Consider the following 20,020-nt stretch of genomic DNA (forward strand, 5'->3'; position numbering starts at 1 on the left):
GGACCAAATTCCTCCAAAGAGTTAATTATTGGCCTGGTCCCTAGAGGATCAGAGTAAAATGGGAGCATGTGGAAGGCATCAAGCTTACAATGCGAACATGAGCAGTGCTAACAGGAACGCTCCATCGCCAGGCACCGTCCCCATCATTCTACAAATTAGCCAGAGCCTCTGGAATCCCAGTTCTGCAGCTGCTGCACAGATGTGTGCTGAGCACTGGGAGGGGAGCAGAGAAAGGAGGTTGGAGCGTAAAGAAGATTTATCCAAATCAAATCAGGACTCTTGGCATTTAGGAAATGACCACTATTCCTGTCTCCACAGTACAACGAAAAAGATCTTTTCAAAATGCAAATATGATCATGTCGTCATTTCATCCCCAACCTTAAACCCTGCTTAGCATTGCTTTTAGGATGAAGACCAAAATCCCCAGCGTGGTCTTTAAGTCAGGGGAGCATCTGTCCTGGTTTGCCCAGGATGGTTGGAATTTATGCCTATTTTGGTGACCTTTCGTCTCACTCTCACCAGTGTTTGAGTTTGGACGATAATTTACACGGTCCCCCTACCTTTCAGGTGCCATGTGGTCTTCCCATTGCTGACATCTCCATCCTCATTTCCTGCCGTGCTCTGAGCAACAGCCACACTGGACTTCTTTCTGCTCCTCCAGCTCTCCATCATCCCTCCTGCGACGGGGCTTTGACATAAGCTGTCCTTTCTAGCTGGAAAGCCCTCCACTCCTCTCCCCTTCTCCAGTCACTGCTCCTCCTCCTTCACATGCTCCCTGACCAGTGGAATTCTCCTCTAGCCTCTCTCTTAGCTCCGTGTAGGCTCCTCTCCTCCACAGCACTTACCACAGTGGATTTTGTTTGGGTGTTTTTCCGTGTATTTAAGTGATTCTTTGATTAATGTTCAACTGTTTCTGCAACTTGAATGAAGCCAGGAACCATGTCTTTTTGCTACAGAAAGTCAAATGCCAAGCAGATTTTGACCGAAGGAATGAACAAATTTATTTATTAATAAATAAATAAGTTAATGAACAAATTACTGGCTACTTACTGGCTACTCAGCCAAAACAAACAAATAAAAACAACAGATAAACAAAAACTGTGTATTAATACAGGAGGGAAATGGCAGCAGGTGACCTGATTGAGCTCTTTGGAATATATTTATTGCTCTGTGTGTGTGCATTCCAAATAAGTATTGATTTCCACACTGGTCACCTCCTAAAGCTAAACCCTTGTCCCAAAGACATAACAGTAATTCAGTGAATTTCTAAAACTCCTCTTTGGAGCGTGCCAGAAAAGTCTGAGTATATTCCATTGGATCTCCTCAATAATGGCAGGTTTGGATTTCTGGAAAAGCCAACTGGCGTTTTGTACCAAGTCTGATGAATGAGCCTGCAGACCAAACCTGACAGGGGTGTTTAGGTCAAAAATGAGGTGAAACGGAGACCGAATCTCTCCTGTGTCCCCTAAGCTGGCCCTGAAGGTGACGCCAAACACTCTCTGAGCCCTGGAAACACATGTGGAAGAAGGAGGCGAGCCTACATGGGGCCATTTTGAAAGACGAGCCCTGTTTTGTCAATTGAAAACATTTGCAGAAAATCACCCACCACAATCAAACTCCTCTCAGTGACGGTCCCTCCTCTCAGCTATGTGGCACTTCGGAGCTGATAAAGTGCTCTCCCCAAATTGAGCAGAGACGTACTTTTTGACAAGTGATCACTCGAAGAGATTTTGCTATTTTCTCTTCTGAGAGCAAGGCAGCTGGGGTTGAGGACATGGGGGAGTGGAATCTGAGCTCTCCTGGGGTCGTGAGCCACGAAGGTTTTCAAGAAATCTCACACCTCGCAGGACGAAGCATGACTGGGAAAATAAATACCAGCTCCCTGAGACAGCATCACAATGCGTTCCAGCCGACTGTAGACATCCTGGGAGCCCACCTGTTTGTGCTCCCTCACCCCAGATCTGCCAGGGCCTGCCCCAGGACTGACAAACAAAACTCAGCTCTGAAATTTTATTAGCACCACCAGAATGTTGGCTTAGCAGCTTCTGGGTGGAGCAGGAGGAGAAACAGCATTTTCTGAGCCCCACCCTAAATACTCAGGAGCCAAGGGCAAGGAGGAGCTACAGGGCCTGGAGCTTTGGATCATGTGATGTGCTTTATGGCCCTTGAAAAGCATTGGGAAAAACTGAGAATGAATATGCTGGGGAGTCCTTGTAAGCTTGTGTCTTGAGGACGCTCCATTTTCCCACTCTTAACCATCTGATGTCAAATCTAGTTTCAGTTTCAGAATTCCAATGCAATAATTTGGCCTAAAAATGTTTTGCCTCTTTGCTGGCACTTATTAATTAGCCTCCTACTTCCAGTCTAGAGTGAAGGTATTTCAGCTCTTTGGAGCACCATCTCTTCTAGCCCGAATATGAATCAGGAGACACAAAGACCAAAGAAGCCGAGGAAGATTCATAGATTTACACTTTTTATTGTGTCACTGGTGACAACAGAAGTTCAGGGAGTTGAAAACATGATCTGGTCCTGGGCAGAGGCAACATAACCAGAAAGACAACCGACGCTGGAGAAGTCAGAGGTTAGACCAAGATGACAAGGTATGATCTTAGAACGGGTGCCCATCTGTGAATTACCCAAAACACTCCAGGTGACCAAAATGCACTCAGATATCCAGTATCAGGGGCGTTGATTAAGGGGGAATCTTTTTCCTGGCCTTGGGCCTTGGCAACAAATAGAATCAGGGGTGTGTATCCCTCCAGCTCATTAGATTCATTTTTACCCAGTTCCTAAGAGGGGTCTGCTTACCCCCAGAACCTATTATAACCAGTGTGACCACAATTTATTGTTCAAATTGAGACACATTTGAATGTGAAAGTGGCCACTATTAATTTTTCTGGGAAGCAAGTGTTAACCTGGGACTGTCCCAGGAAATCCAGGACTTGCCACCATTCTTGTAACAGATGCATTCTCAGTAGATGACCTCCAGCTCATTCCATGTTTCCCAGGGAAGGAAAACAAATAGAACGATGCCCCTTTCTGAGCCAACTGAAACCAACCAATGCATCCTCAGGCTGGCGTCTGACAACACACTGCAAGCCCTGAAACCACAAACCACATCACCTACCATTCCTTGACAAACAAGAAAAGACCTGATGTTTATCAGAACAGCTAGACATTTGCCTCCATGACTAACTGTCCTTTGTCCAGAGTCTCAGGGAAAGCCACCACCTCCCCACGTAGGAATCCAAACCCCCACATCTCCACACCTGCCCCACCTTTCACTCCAGTTTCCAAGGGAGTGGAGCGCCTTCTGTGACCATGCTGATGGGAAGCATCTGTGAATAATTGGGTTTAAGGGTCTGAGGACAGATTTTCAAAGGCCTGTTTAATTAAAGGAGATGACCAATGCTAGAGCAGTGCTTCTTGTACTGGAATGTGCATAAGAATCACATAGAGTCTTGTTAAAGTGCAGACTGTTTCAGGAAGTCTGGGGCAGGGCCTGAGATTCTGCATTCTAACAAGCTCTTGGGTGATGCTGAGGCTGCTGGCCAATGGGCCACAATTTGAGTAGAAAGGGTCTACAGCCTTTGTTTTAAAGGCTTACTGATATCTTAGATATCTTTAGTGCTGGCATGAGGGAAAGCATGCCAATCAAATCTGTACCAAAAGGCACGTGGTGAAAGGGAAGGGAGGACGAGGGGAGGAAGAAAGGCAGAAACACAGGGGGACAGATTGAGAGGAAAGTCAGGGCAAAGGAAGGAGAAAGAAAGGGAAGAGGGAAAGAGAAAAGCAGAGAGAAATAAGACAGCGAGAATGAAAATACGCTAAATTGTTAGGCTAGAGAAGACAATAACTAAGGGTTAAGTGGTTCCTTTGGCACAAGTGGGAAGAAGCAGCTCCATCCCCACTGCCTGTAGCACCAGGCGGTCCTCCACAACAAAAATCTCACAATTGTTGGCCAACTACTCAGACCCTTGCAGAGGCCTCTAGTCCAGTGACTTTCAAACTTGTTGATCATGCCTCACGTGAGAAATACATTTTACACAGTGACCCACTAAACACACACACATACACACACTCTAAAATGCCATACACAATAATACTTACCTTAACATGAGCACAATGATGTTTCCTGTTCAGTTCAGTGTCATCTAACCTGCTCATCTTTCCATTGATCAAGTTGCAGTCTGATGGGGGAGACACTTGCCTGAGGTCGCAGGGCTGGTAGTGAGCATGGCAGAGACAGGAACCCAGGGCTCCAAGCTCTCTTGCCATCCACTTTTTTACAGCCACTGTCCTTACTTGGGTTCACTTGACAACACAAACTCCAGAAATGGACTTAAAGGCAAGTTACCAAGCTGAGATTTGGGCTATGTGTTAGGACAAGATTTTTTTTAATATTAATAGTTTCTGTCCTTACTTTATGTTTCATCATCTCCAGCTGTCACCACTCCAGTAATCGTGATCTCCATGATCATTGTCTTTGAGAAGGGATGAGATAGTGCAGAGAAGTAGAAATCATCTTTAGGTCTCTTCTTGGCTTTGATTTCCAAAAACTTAAACCATTAAGGGAAGATTTAGAGTTTAGCTGGAAAGAATAACTGTTTTGGAGGGAGATCTCTCAACCCCCAGCCACAAGTTGTGAAAAAGATGCCTCCAGGTGAGGGTGAAGCACAGGGATGAGAGACAAGCAAAAATTAACGACATAGGAAGGGTCCTGTGGGCCCCAGAGGGAAGGGGGCCTTCTTTCCTGTATAGGGTCTCAAGGAGGCATCCCAGACTCTTTGGAGAGAGATAGGAATACTCCAAGAGACAATGGCACTGGGGGTGTGTCCAGGCAGGTAGACCCCTTCCAGACTTGCCCCGTGGCCCAGAGAAGCATACAAGATGTTGCAAATAGCACTGACCCAAAGGGGTGAGGCAGATAGGAAAAGAGAACACCTCGACAATAGTCAAGGTGCATGGAAGACCAACCAAATGGCACCAGATGAAGGCCCCAGCACCTTGGTACTTTGTAAGCTCACTCAGAATTTAAGGACAACATTGAGGAAAGTGGCAGGTCCCCACGTTGACTGAAATTTAGTTCTACTCCCCACAGAAAGTGATGGCCCAGAAAAAGTTGAATTAGTAAACACCAACCAGGAAAGTTTTATTGCTTGAATATATGAGTTGGTGAACCAAGAGTCTTTCTGTCTAATTATGTGATGGCATATGGGTACAGTTTTTTTAAGAAACAAATACAATAAACAATCAACAACGGTTACTTCTAAGAACAGACTTTGACTTTCACTGAAGATATTTTTATATTATTTGTGTTTTCTAAATCTGTGCAAATATTAGCTTTATAATTTTTTAATATCTCCTGTGGTTAACAGAAGCAATGGAGATTATGTATCAAAGTTATTAAAACAAACAAAAGGATAATGCATACGAAATATTTACGATCTCAAGAACGCATGAAAAATTTCTAGAAGAACACACAAGAAACTATTAACACCTGTCACGTCTAGAGGTTGGGGTAGGAAGCAGACTTACTATTCATGCACTATTTGAATGTGTTTTACCACATTATATATTTATTATCTATTACTTTTGCAAATTAAAAATTTGTTTGCTCCAATATTGGCCGCTTCCTTTTCTCATCTTCCATCACACCAAATCTGTACTATATAGACGAACACTTATGGTTCTTCATCACTGCAGAGAGCACATGCTTCTCCACGTGGATGAGAATGATATTGAGGACAAATGCCATCTTAGCCCTCTTGGCAGCTCCCATGACACTAAGCAAAAGGATGGATACATAGAAGGCATTTAATAGCTATTGTTGATGGACTTTTTGTCATAGTATTTATGTATGTATTTGTGAAACTATTTGCTTACTAATTGTCTCCCTCACTGGACAGGAGGGAATTAACTATTTTGTTTACCATTGGATCTCTGGAACTTACGCAGGATCTGGTACATGGTAGGTAGGTGTTAAAAAAATATTTCTTGAAGAATAAAAGAATAAATGAATGAATAAATAGGCCATAGCACAACCAGAAATTTATATCGTTTCCCTGAATGTGTCCGGTTCATTTTAGTCTTTCCAGTTAGATTACAGACAAATAATTATCTGGTGAATTTTGTTTCCTGAAGCACTAAAAGCATAACCTCATCTGCCCCTTGAGTCACAGGCCAGGAATTCCGTCACAGGGACAAATGTCCAGAATTTCCCTGAAGATTTAGGCCTGGTGAAAACAATAAGCTGTTTTTCCAAAACAAATAATTCCCAACAGTCACATTTATTTCATTTATTTTTATTTGAAATTTCACAGAAGGAAGCCAGAGCTGCAGCTAGAGGTTCATGTTGGATTTTTTTGGTCCAAGATCTTGTGTTAAATAAATCCTCTCCAATAAGGTTGCCAGATCCGTATGTTTAAAGACAGTTTGGGGAAAATTGCCCCTGCAATTTTGTAAAAAACACAAAACAAACAATATGGGAGGGAACTACAATAGATGAGGAGAGTGGTTAGCTCTGTGTGGTAGGATTATGAGTGATTATTATCTTTCTTTAACTTTTTTGTACATTCCAAAATTTTTTAAATTAATGCATATTACTAGGTTAGTCATGAAAAACATTTATTTCTTCCTGCCCCACCCCCCCCCATCCCCAAACTGCTCCTCATCCTAGGCTTCTGAGTTCAGTGAATAACACCATCACCCACACTCTCTCCCAAGCCCAAAACCTGGGATGGTTTTCACCTGCTCTCTATGCCTCTCCCTCAGCAGATGGAGCCCTGCATGCTGCCCTGATTAGTGCTGCCTTGTCGTAGTCAGCTCGGGCTGCCGTAACAAAATACCGCAGACCGGGCAGCTTAAATGACACACATTTATTTCTCGCAGTTCTGGAGGCTGGGAAGTCCAAGATCAAGGTGCCGACAGATTCAGTTCCTGGTGAGTGCCCACTTCCAGTCTGGCAGGTGGCCGCCTTCTTGCTGTGTCCTCACATGGCAGAGAGAGAATGAGCTCTAGTCTCTCTTCCTCTTCCTGTAAGGTCACTAATCCCATCATGGGGGCCCCACCTTCATGACCTCATCTAACCCTAATTATCACCTAAAGGTCCCACCTCCTAATACCATTACATTGAGGGGTTAGGGCTTCAAAATATGAATTTGGTGGGGGGACGCATTCAGTCCATAACACTACTTAACAAATCATCCCATAACTTAGTGCCTCAAAACACTTTTATTAACTCTCTTGGTTCTGTGGGATGACCGGGATCAGCTGGGTGGGTCTTTTTTGGGGTCTCTGATGCAGTTGTAGTCATGCATCAGCTGGACATCAAGATGGCCCATTCACACGCTGACAGCTGACGACAAGTGTCAGCTGGGAGCCCAGCTGGAGTTGTCAACCGAAGTGCCTACGTGTAGCTTCTCCACGTGAGTCCAGCCTCTCGAAGGATGGCAGCTGGGTTCTAAGACAGAGTGAGCCAAGAGCAAGCATTCCAGAAGGCCCCCATGGATAGTTAAGTCACCTCCACATTACGTGTGCACTGGTAGTTAGATATGGAATCTCAATGACATTAAGCTTCTATCTTCCAGTAAGACTATTTCTTAGGTGACATTGTGTACTTCCACGGCTGTTTGTCTTTTCATGATAACAGCAATTGATGATCAAATGCCCAGATGAAGTAATTCTCCAGGAGTTGAAGTTTGCATTTTTCAAAGATCATTCTGGCTGTATAACAAGTTATCTTAAAAAGCAATAAATGTAACAGCTATATGAGAATGACAATCAAAACCCAGTCGCAATGATATGAAGATTTATTGGGTATCTCATCCTGGTTTGGTCATCTTAATAGTCTGTAAAAGGAAATAGGTTCAAAGGAAGAAAGAAAAGGAAGAAATTGTTGTGGTATACTCTTTCAACTATTCAATTCTTTCAAAAAGATTTCCATTTTAAAAAGTTTGAAATAAAATATCATCTCTTAAAAGTTAACAAAAAATGGATTTACCCCACAACCAGGATGGATTACTATAGCATGAAACATTTGGTTTCTTCAAATGCTTGCTTTCTCTTTCCTTTCTCCTCTTTTTTCCTTCTCTCTTTTCTTTCTCTACTCTCTCCCTTCCTCTTCTCTCTCTCTCTCACTGTTTTTTTCAAGTAAGGAAATACCTTGAGCTTTTTTTCTTTTTTAAAAAAAGGCAGCAAATCAAAATGTAATAAGATTACAAACACTATGATAAAAGCTGCTTTTATCCAGAAGTTTCCTCTGCTGTGGAGTGCGTACCCACTGTGGGAGCCATGGTCAGAATTCTTACTGGAAGGACAGACTGCTTCTCAGCAATGACTCAAACCTTAAGTGCACCGCCCGAGAGGAGGCAGAGCCACAGAGACAGCAGAACGGGAGCTCCAGAGTCTGAAACTCGCCTGGAATCCCGGCCCCACTGCATGCGGTGTCAGCACCGCTCAGTTCCACATGGGGTGCTGCTTCTGGAGCTTTCCCGAGCCTTCCACCACCTGGGGCTTTAGTTAGATGGTAGACTCTGACTCAGTAGTCCCGGAGGGGGCCTGAGAGCTGCATTTCTGACAAGCCCCCAGGGGATACCTGTGCTGCCATACTGTGGACGACACTTGGAGAGGCGAGGCTCTAGAATCCACGGGAGCTGCTGTCTCTGCTCTGAGAGAACGTCAGTCCTCTGTGTTTTCCCTAGAGGAACAGGATTTTCCCTATTGGATCACAAGCATATCGAGTGACATTGTCCCTGCCTTATGATCCCTATTAGTTGAAAATGTTTCCCAAGTAACCCTATAATAAACGGTATCGCTTACTCCTTGACCACAGGGGACTTACAGTAACCTACTCCAAGTAATGCTGCATGTGAACACAGAGCCCTGGCCCTGCCCAGTACCAGGAGCAGACAGCGAGAGGCTTGGAAGCCCACCAAGAAGCGATACTCTAGTCTCTGTCCAAGAGAAGCCAAGACCTGACCACAGGGCTGAAGTCTGGGTGGCCCTTTGGGTTTCTAGTCCGCATCAGAGGCACACACACAAAAATGACTTGATGATAATTCGCCTCCACAACATGCTTTCAAGGGAGGCCTTATTAGACCCACGCCATAGGTGGAGAAACGATAGATATGGGGAAGCTGTTTTTCCCACTCAAGGCCACCCAGAGTGTCAGGGATGAAAATGGGGTCAAGAATCAAAAACTGTGGGTAATCAGTCCTCAGTATAAGCCACGAGACATTTTCTACAAGGGATGTTTACACTCTGGTTAAAAAGTCTATATTAAAAGTAAGGAGTAGAAGAGCACCAAAGAGCTCTAGAGCCAATATTTTGTTATTTGTTATAATTGGCTATGACTTTGAACTTATTCATTGCCACAGGCATTTTTCACAATCATCATTTGTTGGATGTCTTTTATTATTACGCCTGTGTGACTTGGGCACATTATTTAATTTCTCTGGGCCTCCGTTTCCTCACCTGTGACGTACCGGGACACGAACTTCTTCCCCTGTGAAAAATTGGGACCCTCGCAAAGGACCAGCTGAGATAACGCATGAAGAGAACACGGGCAGAGGCCAGCTGGCGGTAGGCATTCCCAAAGTGTCGGTGAGTCCTCCACGGGCGGTGCGTGAAGCCCCGCCGTCAGGACCTCGCAGGTCTGCCCTTGGCAGCAGCCACCGGCTTCTGGCTTCTGGTCCCCATGATGCTGGAGCACTGCTGACCCCAGCAGAGGCATGACGCTGCATCTCCCGTCTGATCCCAGAGGCGAGGGAGTCTCTCCGTGGCTCGGTTCCCTTCCCAAGTTCCACACTGGGCAGACGCACTCCGCTAGCTTCCCCAGAATAAAGTTACCTTATGCACAGCAGATGCCCAGTTGCCAAGAACGTTTTTTGAGTTATCATGACTTCCTCACGCTTTATCATCTTCAAAGCGATTTCACAAACATCGTCTCATTTAAGCCTTGTAACAATTCTACGAGGGAGACAAAATCTTAACGTGTGCATTTTATGGACGACAAAACTGAGACCTTCTGAAGTAAAGTCAGTCCCTCAAGGTCATACCGATTAATAGTAATAATAATAGTTATTACTAACATTTTTAAAGACATAATATTAGGTTAAACATCTAAGATTGCTGATAATCTACCATTTTTAACGTATAAAAAATGTAATTTCATATAGTTCAACCTAAATGCTAGAAGTGTGTACCGTGTCACTTAATTTTCATATCAACTCCAAATGGTAAGAACAAATCCTCATTTTATCAACAAGGAGAGTGAAGGCTCAGAGGGAAACACGCCTGCCCAAGGCCAAAGAGCGGAGCCAGGATTCAAACCCAGGCCGACACAACTCCACAGCCCTCTCCGAACTCTCGTGCCCTCCTCTCCAGCGCATGCTCAGGGACCAGCGAGCCGGCTCGGCATGTGGTCTCTGCCTCCCGGGGCAACACTGTCGTATGTTAAAACGTGGCATGTTTCCACCCATTCTCCATGACAACCGCATAAGGGACAACCGCATCCCCACAGTGAAGACGAGAAAGCTGAGGCTCAGAAAGTTGTCAAGGCTTGGTCAAAGTCACACAGCTACTAAATGTTGCAGGTGGGACTCAAACCAGAGCTGTGCAGCTTCAAAGTCTGAGCTCTCCACCCCATCAGTGGTTCCCACATCATCTGGGGGCCTTTTACTATGTCCAAAGCCCAGGGGACTCTGCAGACCACTGAAAGCACAGCCTCTTGGGGTGGAGCCCAGGTGTGGGCAGTTTGGAATTGCAAGGTGGCCCCGGCCAGCACACAGGCTGATGGGACCTGGCCCTGAGGCCTCCTCCATCAGCAGCAGCTTAGCTGTCTCTCGCACAGAGTGAACCCTGTTTCCCAGACGCATTCTGCAGAGAGCTCCCGGCAGGAACCGAAACAACCATGGCGAAGGGCCAGTCTTCCCATGGACGACAATCAGCTGTGACCGAGGCTGAAATGGGAACGTTTCGTCAGGGAGGCCCTCCCCTCTCTGGAGGGTTGAGCTCAGGCCTCAGTAGGCACTGTGAACCGAGACAGCTGAGCGAGCAGGGAGGCGCCGGCCAGCCTCCCGGAGGGGGGCCGCCCTCGCCTTGGCCGGTCCCCACCTTGGCCATGTGCAGGGTCAGGGCCGCGCTACTGAACACAAACCAGGAGGCGTGCCTTCCCTCGCCCTGGGTCCAGTCACCACCAGTGCGGAATACTTCATCTCTACAAACTTCGCTTATTTTCAAAAATATGCTTCTTTGATTCCTGCAAGCCAAACCCATGGAAAAATAACGGAAACCAAATGCCAGGGAAATGGCGCCAAGGCAAACACATGTGAGCCCTGGAATAACAGGAGATGCTGTGGTCACGTCTGACCTTCTGAACTGTGCTCTGGGTTGAAGCAGAAACAGCTCTAGCTGCTGCTGAAGGGTGCGTGGCAATGGGTTATTTGTAATGCAGGGCTATTGGCTTTAGAGAGAGGCCTTTTGGAACTGCAGACACTCAGACAAGGGGCCAGAAATAATACCATTTTGAGGAATGACTTATACAAGAAAAAAAAGACCACCATTCACCTTCATGATCAACATAAGCCAGAATCTTCCGATTTTTATCTGTCAAATGATGAATATGTAAGACCTCCAGAGCTTCTGCAGATGTTTCTCTTCTGATGACGCCAATATCTGGGTGCGGTCTAACACAGAAGCAAGAACACAAGTTCGCTTGTTTATTTCAGCAGCCTTAAGAGATGAATGTGGAAGGACCCAGAGGGAGAAGAGAAATGACGAGCTAGGGTTAGGAGTGAGTGGGGGAGACGGCCCCTGGTTTCCACACTAACCAATTCAGTCCCCAGCAGGAGCAGAGTCTCAGACCCGCTGGGGGCCGCCAGCAGTTACAATGCTATGAGACGCCAGTAGCTGCATTCTTGGGCACACGAAGCAAGTCACCAGAAGGAATCTGCTCCACGTGAACATCACCAAGAAAAGACCACAAGCTCCAGAGTTCGTACAAAGGAAGACTAGTTCCCATGGCAGAGATTCCCGTATTAAAACAATTGCCAGGTTTGCCCAAGAATGAAATACTCATTTTCGTATTGTTTTTCAGATAATATTCTCTTCCTTTGGTTAATCATTTGCCAGATATCTAGAACACGTGTGTCTTAAGCAGAAAAAATACATGGTGAAAGCAGCTTTACTGTACTTATCATGGGGGAGAATACCCTATAAAAGAAGAGAGAATAGCAAATACAAAGTAGTGCTTGCTGGGTGCTCAGACACGTGGTACAGCTTCACTGCTTTCCACGTATTCAGATATTTAATCCTCACAAACAGTGATGGCTATTAGCGTCCAGAAGTTTTATTTTTATTTTAATGGAGTTATATTTATCAATCTTCTCATTTGTTCTTTCTCTTGTTTAGAAATCAAAAAATCAAAACATTATTTAAAAATTATAAGAATCCCTCAAATTGTAAAAATATTTCTCCTGTATTTTCTTCTACAAGGCTTAAATATTCAATTTGCATATTTGGGTGTATAATTTCTCTGGAATTTATATTTTTGTTGCTTTTTTTTTTTTTTTTGAGGGAGATTAGCCCTCAGCTAACTACTTCCAGTCCTCCTCTTTTTGCTGAGGAAGCCTGGCCCTGAGCTAACATCCGTGCCCATCTTCCTCTACTTTATATGTGGGACGCCTACCACAGCATGGCGTGCCAAGTGGTGCCATGTCCGCACCTGGGATCCGAACCAGCAAACCCTGGGCCGCCGAGAAGCAGAACGTTTGAACTTAACCTCTGCGCCACCGGGCCGGCCCCTGGAATTTATTTTGGATTAAGAAGTGAAGTAGGAATATATTTTTTTCTAAACACATAACCAGTTTTCCTAGTGTCACTTGTTCCCAATACCACCAACCTTTCCACACTGGTCATGTCACATTCCTCATGTGTCATGTTTCCATATCAGTGTGGGTTGGCTCCAGGGCTCTGTTCTGTCTATTCCTGTCACAGCACCACACAATCTTAATTACTCCAGCTTTACAATAAGTTTATATCTGGTAGAACGATTCTACACCCTTCCCCGCCTATCTTGTCTCTCTTCTTTTTTGATATTGACCTTTGCCCTTTCATATCACTTTTAGGATAACCTGATTAAGTTCCAAGAAAAACTCTATTGAGATTTTGTCATAATTTGCAAGTTAATTTGGGGGAATTGAGTCTCTTCTTGATACTGAGTCATCACGTCAATGAACATAATGTATTTCTCTATTTCTTTAACCTTTACTTTCCCCCCAAGAGTCTTTGTCTTGTTCCTGACTTTAAAGAAAAAGATTTTAACAGTCATTCTTAAAAATGTTTGCTGTAGAGCAACGGCCTAGTGGTTTAAGTTCAGCATGCTCTGCTTTGGTGGCCCGGGTTCGGTTCCCGGGCGCAGAACCACACCACTCGTCGGTCAGTAGCCGTGCTGTGCAGCAGCTCTCACAGAAGAACGAGAAGGACTTACAACTAGAACATGCAGCTGTGTACTGAGGCTTTGGGGAGGGAAAAAAAGAAAAAGAAGAAACAGACAGGAAGGTTGGCAACAGATGTTAGCTCAGGGTGAATCTTTCCCAGCAAAAAAAAAAAAAAAATGTTTGCCGTAGATTTTTAGTATACACCCTTTAGTAACTAAGCAAGGTTCCTTCTATTCCTATTTGCTAAGAGTTGGCTGAGAGAGTTTTTAATTGTGAAAAGGTATTCAATTTTATCAAATGGTATTATAACGGAATTTTATCAATGATATTTTATCAAATGGTTTTTCTCCTTTAATAGTTTTAATGTCAAACTATATATTCCTATGAAAAATCCAATTTTACTTTAATACATTCATGAATTTTCTAGTATTCTGTCTATTTATGCACATATATTCATCAATGTGACTGGTGTGTAATCTTCCTTTCTTACACTCTCCTCGTGTGAGTTGAAAACTGTTCCTCTATCTTCTACTCTTCGATAAAATTGGCATCGGCAGGCAATTATCTGTTCCTTGACTGTTTAGCCAAACTCATCTAGTCCTATGGAGGACCAGGCTGTAAACTTTCAACTGATTCCATTTCTTTAATGGCGAAGTTTGCACTCTTGTTCCCATTCCTTGGGATAGTTTTGATAAGTCATATTTTTTTTAGGATACTGATCATTTCTGTTTTTTAAAATTTATTGGCATAATACTATCTTCTTGTTTATCTTTATTATATCTGTAACTATGACTCTTTTTTCATTTCTGTTTGTGAATGCTGAGTCTTTTTTTAAGAAAAGCTTTACTAAATGTTCGTCTATTTTATTAGGTTTTTTTCTCCCAAAGAATCCACTGGAGTGCACCTGTGCCCCACCCAGATTCCCTAGGGTCCTTCTACCCCTCTTCCAGATTCAGCGTGCTTCTGCTTCCAGTGTCCAGCATCTAAAACTCTTCTTCAGAGGACTGTCCTCAGGCTACTGGAGCCACTCTGCCCAAGAGAGAGCCAAGTGTCTGGGAATTCACACCCACTCCAGTTCACCCTTGGCCAATAACCGACAGCTGTGGCAGCGTGGAAGCCCCACCCTCAGTGGGACGGCTCGAAAGTGTAGTTCATACTTCAGAAGCCCACCGCGGGAGCTGGTCTGAAGCTGTACCTCTTCGTGGCTTCCTTTTCCCTGACTGGCTTTCACGGCCCCCTCACACGCTGCTCCAGCGTGAGGAGAGAGAACACTTTTTAATCAAGGGTAGATTAATAGCTCTGGGACACACTTATCCTCATCTCAGAGTCTGCTTCTAAGGAGCCCGACCAGTCAGCAGTTTTATTTTTTTCCATTTCTCTATATTGTGTTTTGGTTTCTGTGACTGTTTCATCAATGTATCTCTTAATTATTTTCTTTTTTCCGCTATTTTTAGGATACTTTACTTTCTTGAATAAACGGTTAGGTCTGTAATTGTCCGTCTCCTCTTTCTAATATAATCACTTAGGGTTGTAAATTTTACTCTACCGCTTTAGCTACATCCTACAAGTTTTAATGTTACATTTTCATTATTCTTTAAGTGTAAATGTTTCCCCGCTTTCTTGATTATTTCCTCTTCGTGATCATCTTTGGTGCTGGTCACTGACGTGTCCAGTTCTCCTCTTTCTGGTCAGGTCCCCTCCTACTTGAAGTCAGCCATGGCAATAGACGTGCTCTGGACAACATCGTATGAGTGGAAATGATGTCTGTCATTTTGGGGCAGAAAACTTTAAGAGCTACATACCATCTGGTAATGCCCAGTGGTGGAAGCTCCATCAGGTCCCAGAGTGACGAAAATGTGGGACCGAGCTCCCAGCTGATTACACTGGAAATGTACCCTGAATGGGAAATAAACCTCCATTGTTTTAAGATATTGAGGGATTTCAGGTCTGTGCATTACAGCAGCATAACTTATTCTATTTTGACTGTTGCATTGTCCAAACAGTCTTTAGAAGTGTCTTTCCGTCTCTCTAATTTCCCAAAATATAATTTCAAGTATCTTTTTCTTTTCAAGTTCATATTTTATTAGCCTCTGGTCAGAGAACACATCCTGTATGTTGCTGAGTCTTTGCTATTGTGGAGGAGATTTCCTTCGTGGTCCAGCAAGCGATCAGCTGTTGGGTTATATATCTGTAGACTAGATCAAGCTAGTTAATTGGATTGTTCAAACCTTCAATATCTTTACTAATTTTTGACCTTTTACTCTATTGATTACTGAGAGATATGTTTGTAAAAATCTGTACATATAGATTTTCAAATTTCTCTTTATAAATCAATCGATTTCTGCTTTAAATATATTTGAGGCCATATTATTCCGTACACGCACGTGGTGAATTGTCTGTGGTAGGTTATGAAATGACCTTCTTTATGCCTAATAATGCATTTTGTCTTAAAATTTATTTATCAGAGTAGTTGCTTCCGCCAGGCACAACTCCCAAACTCCCAAAAGGAGACTTTCATGGGGATGTCGTTTTAAAAGAAAAAAATGTAACAAATCCAGGCACACTGTAAATCCTCCTGCCCAAGGCTGACGCTGTAGGCAACTTCGTTTCCCTTCCACTAAAGGTGGGGACCCACCCTGCTTTCTCAGAAACAGCACCGAGATGTCTCCTGGCTCCTGTTAAACAGGCCGCACTTCATGCACCAAAGAGTTTGCTGGAACTATTCCTCTCCTGTGAAAAGAAAACCACGCACACTCAGGAACACAAAACCACGCATAGTCAGAAGCACAGTTCTTTGAATGGGCCCCAGATGGAATGCGTTACTGTCCTTCCTCCCATCCCTTAATAAATCCTTGTAATTAAATAACAAGGATTTTTTTTATCTTCATTCATGCAGAAGTTAGAAGAGGCTTTTCTCAGCATAGAAAGTGAGAGGTGAGAGCTGAGAGGATGGGGGTGAGCGAGGTGGTCATTTTGGCACGCTGAGGTGAAGCAGGAAGGCTGTGTTCAAGGTGGACACAGCAGGGCTTGTCCGAGAAAGCTCGCTGACCCTAGGCTTCTGCTGCATTGGTTGCTCAGAGAAAAGAAGGCTGCGTGGTTAAGGGCATGGGCCTCAGTGACACAGACCTTGGTTTGTTCCCTCTCTCTGCAATGCAGTAGCTGTGTGATGCTAGGCAAATTGCTTAACGTCTCTGAACTTCAGTTTGCTCATCACAAAACAAGAATAATTCTTCCTACATCAAAGAGTTGTTATGAATGTAAAATGAGAAACGCGTTAAGCCCTAGGCACTGTACCTGGAACACAGTAAGTAGCTATAATTAATAATCACACGCAGTAAGAGCTATTGTTATTGTTTGTGGAGAACAGAACCAGTACTGTGTAACAAGGAGATGCAAGGTATGAAGTTGTGCTGAGGGGCTTGCAGACCAAAACAGTTTCTCATCCTTGATCTTATCATGATGTCTTTCCTTCCCCACTAAAAAGCCACCACCTACGGGCCCTCCGGTGACCTGTGTTCGACCGCCTCAGGGAATCCTGGTGCTAAGGATGGGGGATACGGCAGGAGCTATCTCACGAATTACCCAGGATTTGCTAAGGGGACCAAAACACATTGGCAGCCAGGGTCACATCTGATAAACCAGCTGCTGAGAGACTCAGACAGAGAACAGGTAGGTTTGGAGGAGGGGAGGGCAGCATGAGGTGGGGAATGTCCATGGCACATAGCCATCCTGCAGGGGCAGCCTGGGAGACAGGCGCCCAGCGACCATGGAACAGGAAGGGGCAACGGCCCTCCAAATGGGGAGGAGGGGAGGAGGGGAGTCCAACGTTGCCAGCTTTAAACTTTTGCTTTAGGTGAGAACTAAAGAAAAGATAAATATTTTGGAAATTGGAGCCATTTCTAAGATTCCTAGTGCATGATCTGGTTGTGTGAAAATTCACGAGTAAGCATGAATCCTCATCCTGCATTTCATTTAAGGCTTAAGTTGGGCTGAATATAAGAAAGACGAGCAGGAAATCGTAAGCCCCTGGGACGGAGCAGGGAAGGCCTCACGGGCAGCCACGGCCCCATTCACCCTGCTGACGCCATCCTGCACTGCAGCCCTGGGCCTCGCCCCAGGTGTGTGCCTCAGGTCTGAAGGTGAAGGCCACTCTGCTGCATGAGGACCTGCCAGAGGCCCCAAGAACCCCCCAGTCCTGGGCCTGAGCAAAGCAGCTGCCCAACAATAGGTACTGTGTCTGTTTTCTATTCAGGACAAGGGAACTGCCCCGGGTGAGTGAGCTAAAGCCCCAGGGAGACAGCTGTTGATCCAGTGTTAGGAAAGGCTTCCTCACAGTCCGGGCTGTTCAAGGACAGAGTGTAAGGTGGTAAGACCCCCGTCACCAAGGGGGTTTCAAGCACAAGCGGGCTTGCAGAAATTCAGATATTAAAGAGGAAGTTGGACTCGATGAGCTTAAAATTCACTTCCAGTTTTCCAGTCCTGTGAAATCAGAAGGCACGACCTCCAATTATAACCAAGCTCCAGTTTAACATAGAAAACCAAAATTGTGGAAATAGCAGATCCAAAGCAACATACAATAAACCAGATTAAAGGCCTGAAACTCAGCATAGAAATTCCAAAATGCAGCTCTCCTGAGAATATTCCAGAAAAACTTGCAATTTCTTCACACCTGCAGAAGATTCATCCCTTTGCATAAGCAATAATTAGGCTGGGCTCGTGGAAGGATGATGAAGAGGATGTACACAGATGGTTTAGAGCCAGAGGAATTGGTACCGAAACTTGCTTGCAGTACCCCCTGATTCCTACTTAAATGAAGTACAGAACACGATGCTTTCCAAGAAAAAAATAATAATAACCTCAAACAAACAGTTGCTTTGCCATCTCATGAGAAAAATCCGACCTGCTGGAACACTGCCCTCTGCACTAGTGCGCACTGCGCGTCTATTCTCCATAGTTTGCTTGGCGATAAATCAGAATTCGAAGGCATGGCTTACCAGACTGTTAGTTCAGAAGATAGAATCTGTAGCCTCATGATTTCCCACGGGCTTTGAAAACATTACTTATTCATTCTTCATTTCCAACGGCGTCTGACGAGCAGATTAGAAAAGGTACTCTTCATCATACTAACATGCATCAGCTTGAAACGGGAAATAGAGATACAAATTAACCAGAGCCTCGCTCCTCCGGGTGGTCCAAAGCCCAGCAGCACTGCGACCACCTGGGAGCTCTTTGGCAAGGCAGAGTCACGGCTCCTCCCCCCGCACCCCCAGGTCTGCTGAATCGGAATCTGCATTTTAACAAGATCCTCCGTGATTCTTACGTTCCTTAAAATTGGAGAAGTCCGAAACGAGGGAACAGCGGTTCTGTGGCTCACCTTCTGACCTTCACCCCCTGGAAGATTTCAGAAGAAACAGCAGCCTCTGGAAAACAAAAAGTGGAGAAAATTGCTCAGACTGTCATCCCTAATGGAATCAGCGATCAAGCGTTTGCACGGTTTTACAAAATTTCCTAGTGCTGACATGGTAACAGCCATGCTTAAAACGGGCTGGGAGAGCCAGCACTTGTTCTGACCCAAATCAGCTGAAGAGTCTTGGTTCATTACCAGACTTCAGCGAAAGGAGAGAAAAGCCTTCCACTAGTGTCCCTACGAGGAAAGGCGGCTGTTTCTCATAAACTGCAATGAAGGAGCCGGACAGGGCCGTATCCTTCATCACCTGCAACCTCTCGCCTCCCTGTCGGCAGAGAGAAATCCTCTCCTGCTGGGGTGACTCCTGAGGCACCAGTCCCCGCAGGAGGGCGTGAATGTGGTGGTCGGGGGGTGGCGGCAGGGTGAGAAATATAAAAAACTAAAATCAATTATTTCCTAGAATACTTCCTCCATTCAAGAAGGTCATTGATTGCAGAAACCTCCCAGATTTAATTACAGCTTTCCAGGAGAGGTGATCAACACTTCTTTATATAAGTCACAGACATGTATGCATTTTAAAAAGGGACATTGTGGAGGGCAGGGTTTGTGGGCATGTATCTTAGAATTAAGAAAACTTGGCAAACCGGTGTGTAACGATGTCATTGGCCAGTTTTGCTAACGGATGTTAGCCATCAAGTCTTTACGTTGCTCCCTGAAAATGCACGGGAAAAAGGATGTTAGCTCTTTTCCACAGGCATCTGTTTTGCTGCAGGACTGAAATACAATCTGCAGGGCTACAAGGAAGAGAAATATCAAGACTCCACCCTCTCCCAATAAATTCAGACTGAAAATCTGATCAATCTAAGAGCTCTGTGTTCCTGCAAACCTTGGCTTTTCCTGAGTCTGATCACCTCACGATCCAGACTTGATGAAGAAAGGCTGTCCACCCTGGGTGCGTATGTGTGGGGAACAGGGGTGGGGCGTTGGACAGAAGCAGAGAGAGAAACTGAAGTCCTAAACGGGGGCCAGAAGTTGTCCCCCAAACACGTAGGGAGTGAGTGAAATTCTGACTCCAGAACAGGCAAGGGCAGTGCCTTCCTCTCTCCCACACCCCCTCCTCCGACCATTCGCGGCCCTCTGGAGTAAGAGTCAAGGCTCTTTCTCATGAGCAAGC

General features: G+C 44.9%; 1 protein-coding gene across 10 annotated transcripts in view; it reads right to left on the reverse strand.

The window, feature by feature from the left end:
- Positions 1 to 6,289: 6,289 nt before the first annotated feature.
- The window catches only part of CCDC34 (coiled-coil domain containing 34), a 70,637-nt gene continuing 56,906 nt past the window's right edge, over positions 6,290 to 20,020 (reverse strand). For 2 of the 10 annotated variants that reach the window (XM_070624586.1, XM_070624576.1), the window contains 4 exons: positions 18,814 to 18,859; positions 18,434 to 18,576; positions 16,075 to 16,169; positions 11,573 to 11,733 (listed from right to left, as the gene is read on the reverse strand). The gene's annotated coding sequence lies outside the window, so the exon portion shown is untranslated. Of the gene's footprint in view, positions 6,452 to 9,395; positions 9,970 to 11,572; positions 11,734 to 14,869; positions 16,170 to 18,433; positions 18,577 to 18,813; positions 18,860 to 19,490; positions 19,559 to 20,020 lie in introns of those variants that run through there. The other 8 variants (XM_070624583.1, XM_070624579.1, XM_070624577.1 and 5 more) reach the window with 8 other exon arrangements.

This window comes from Equus przewalskii, chromosome 6 (assembly GCF_037783145.1).
Source record: "Equus przewalskii isolate Varuska chromosome 6, EquPr2, whole genome shotgun sequence".
Lineage (NCBI taxonomy): Eukaryota > Metazoa > Chordata > Mammalia > Perissodactyla > Equidae > Equus > Equus przewalskii.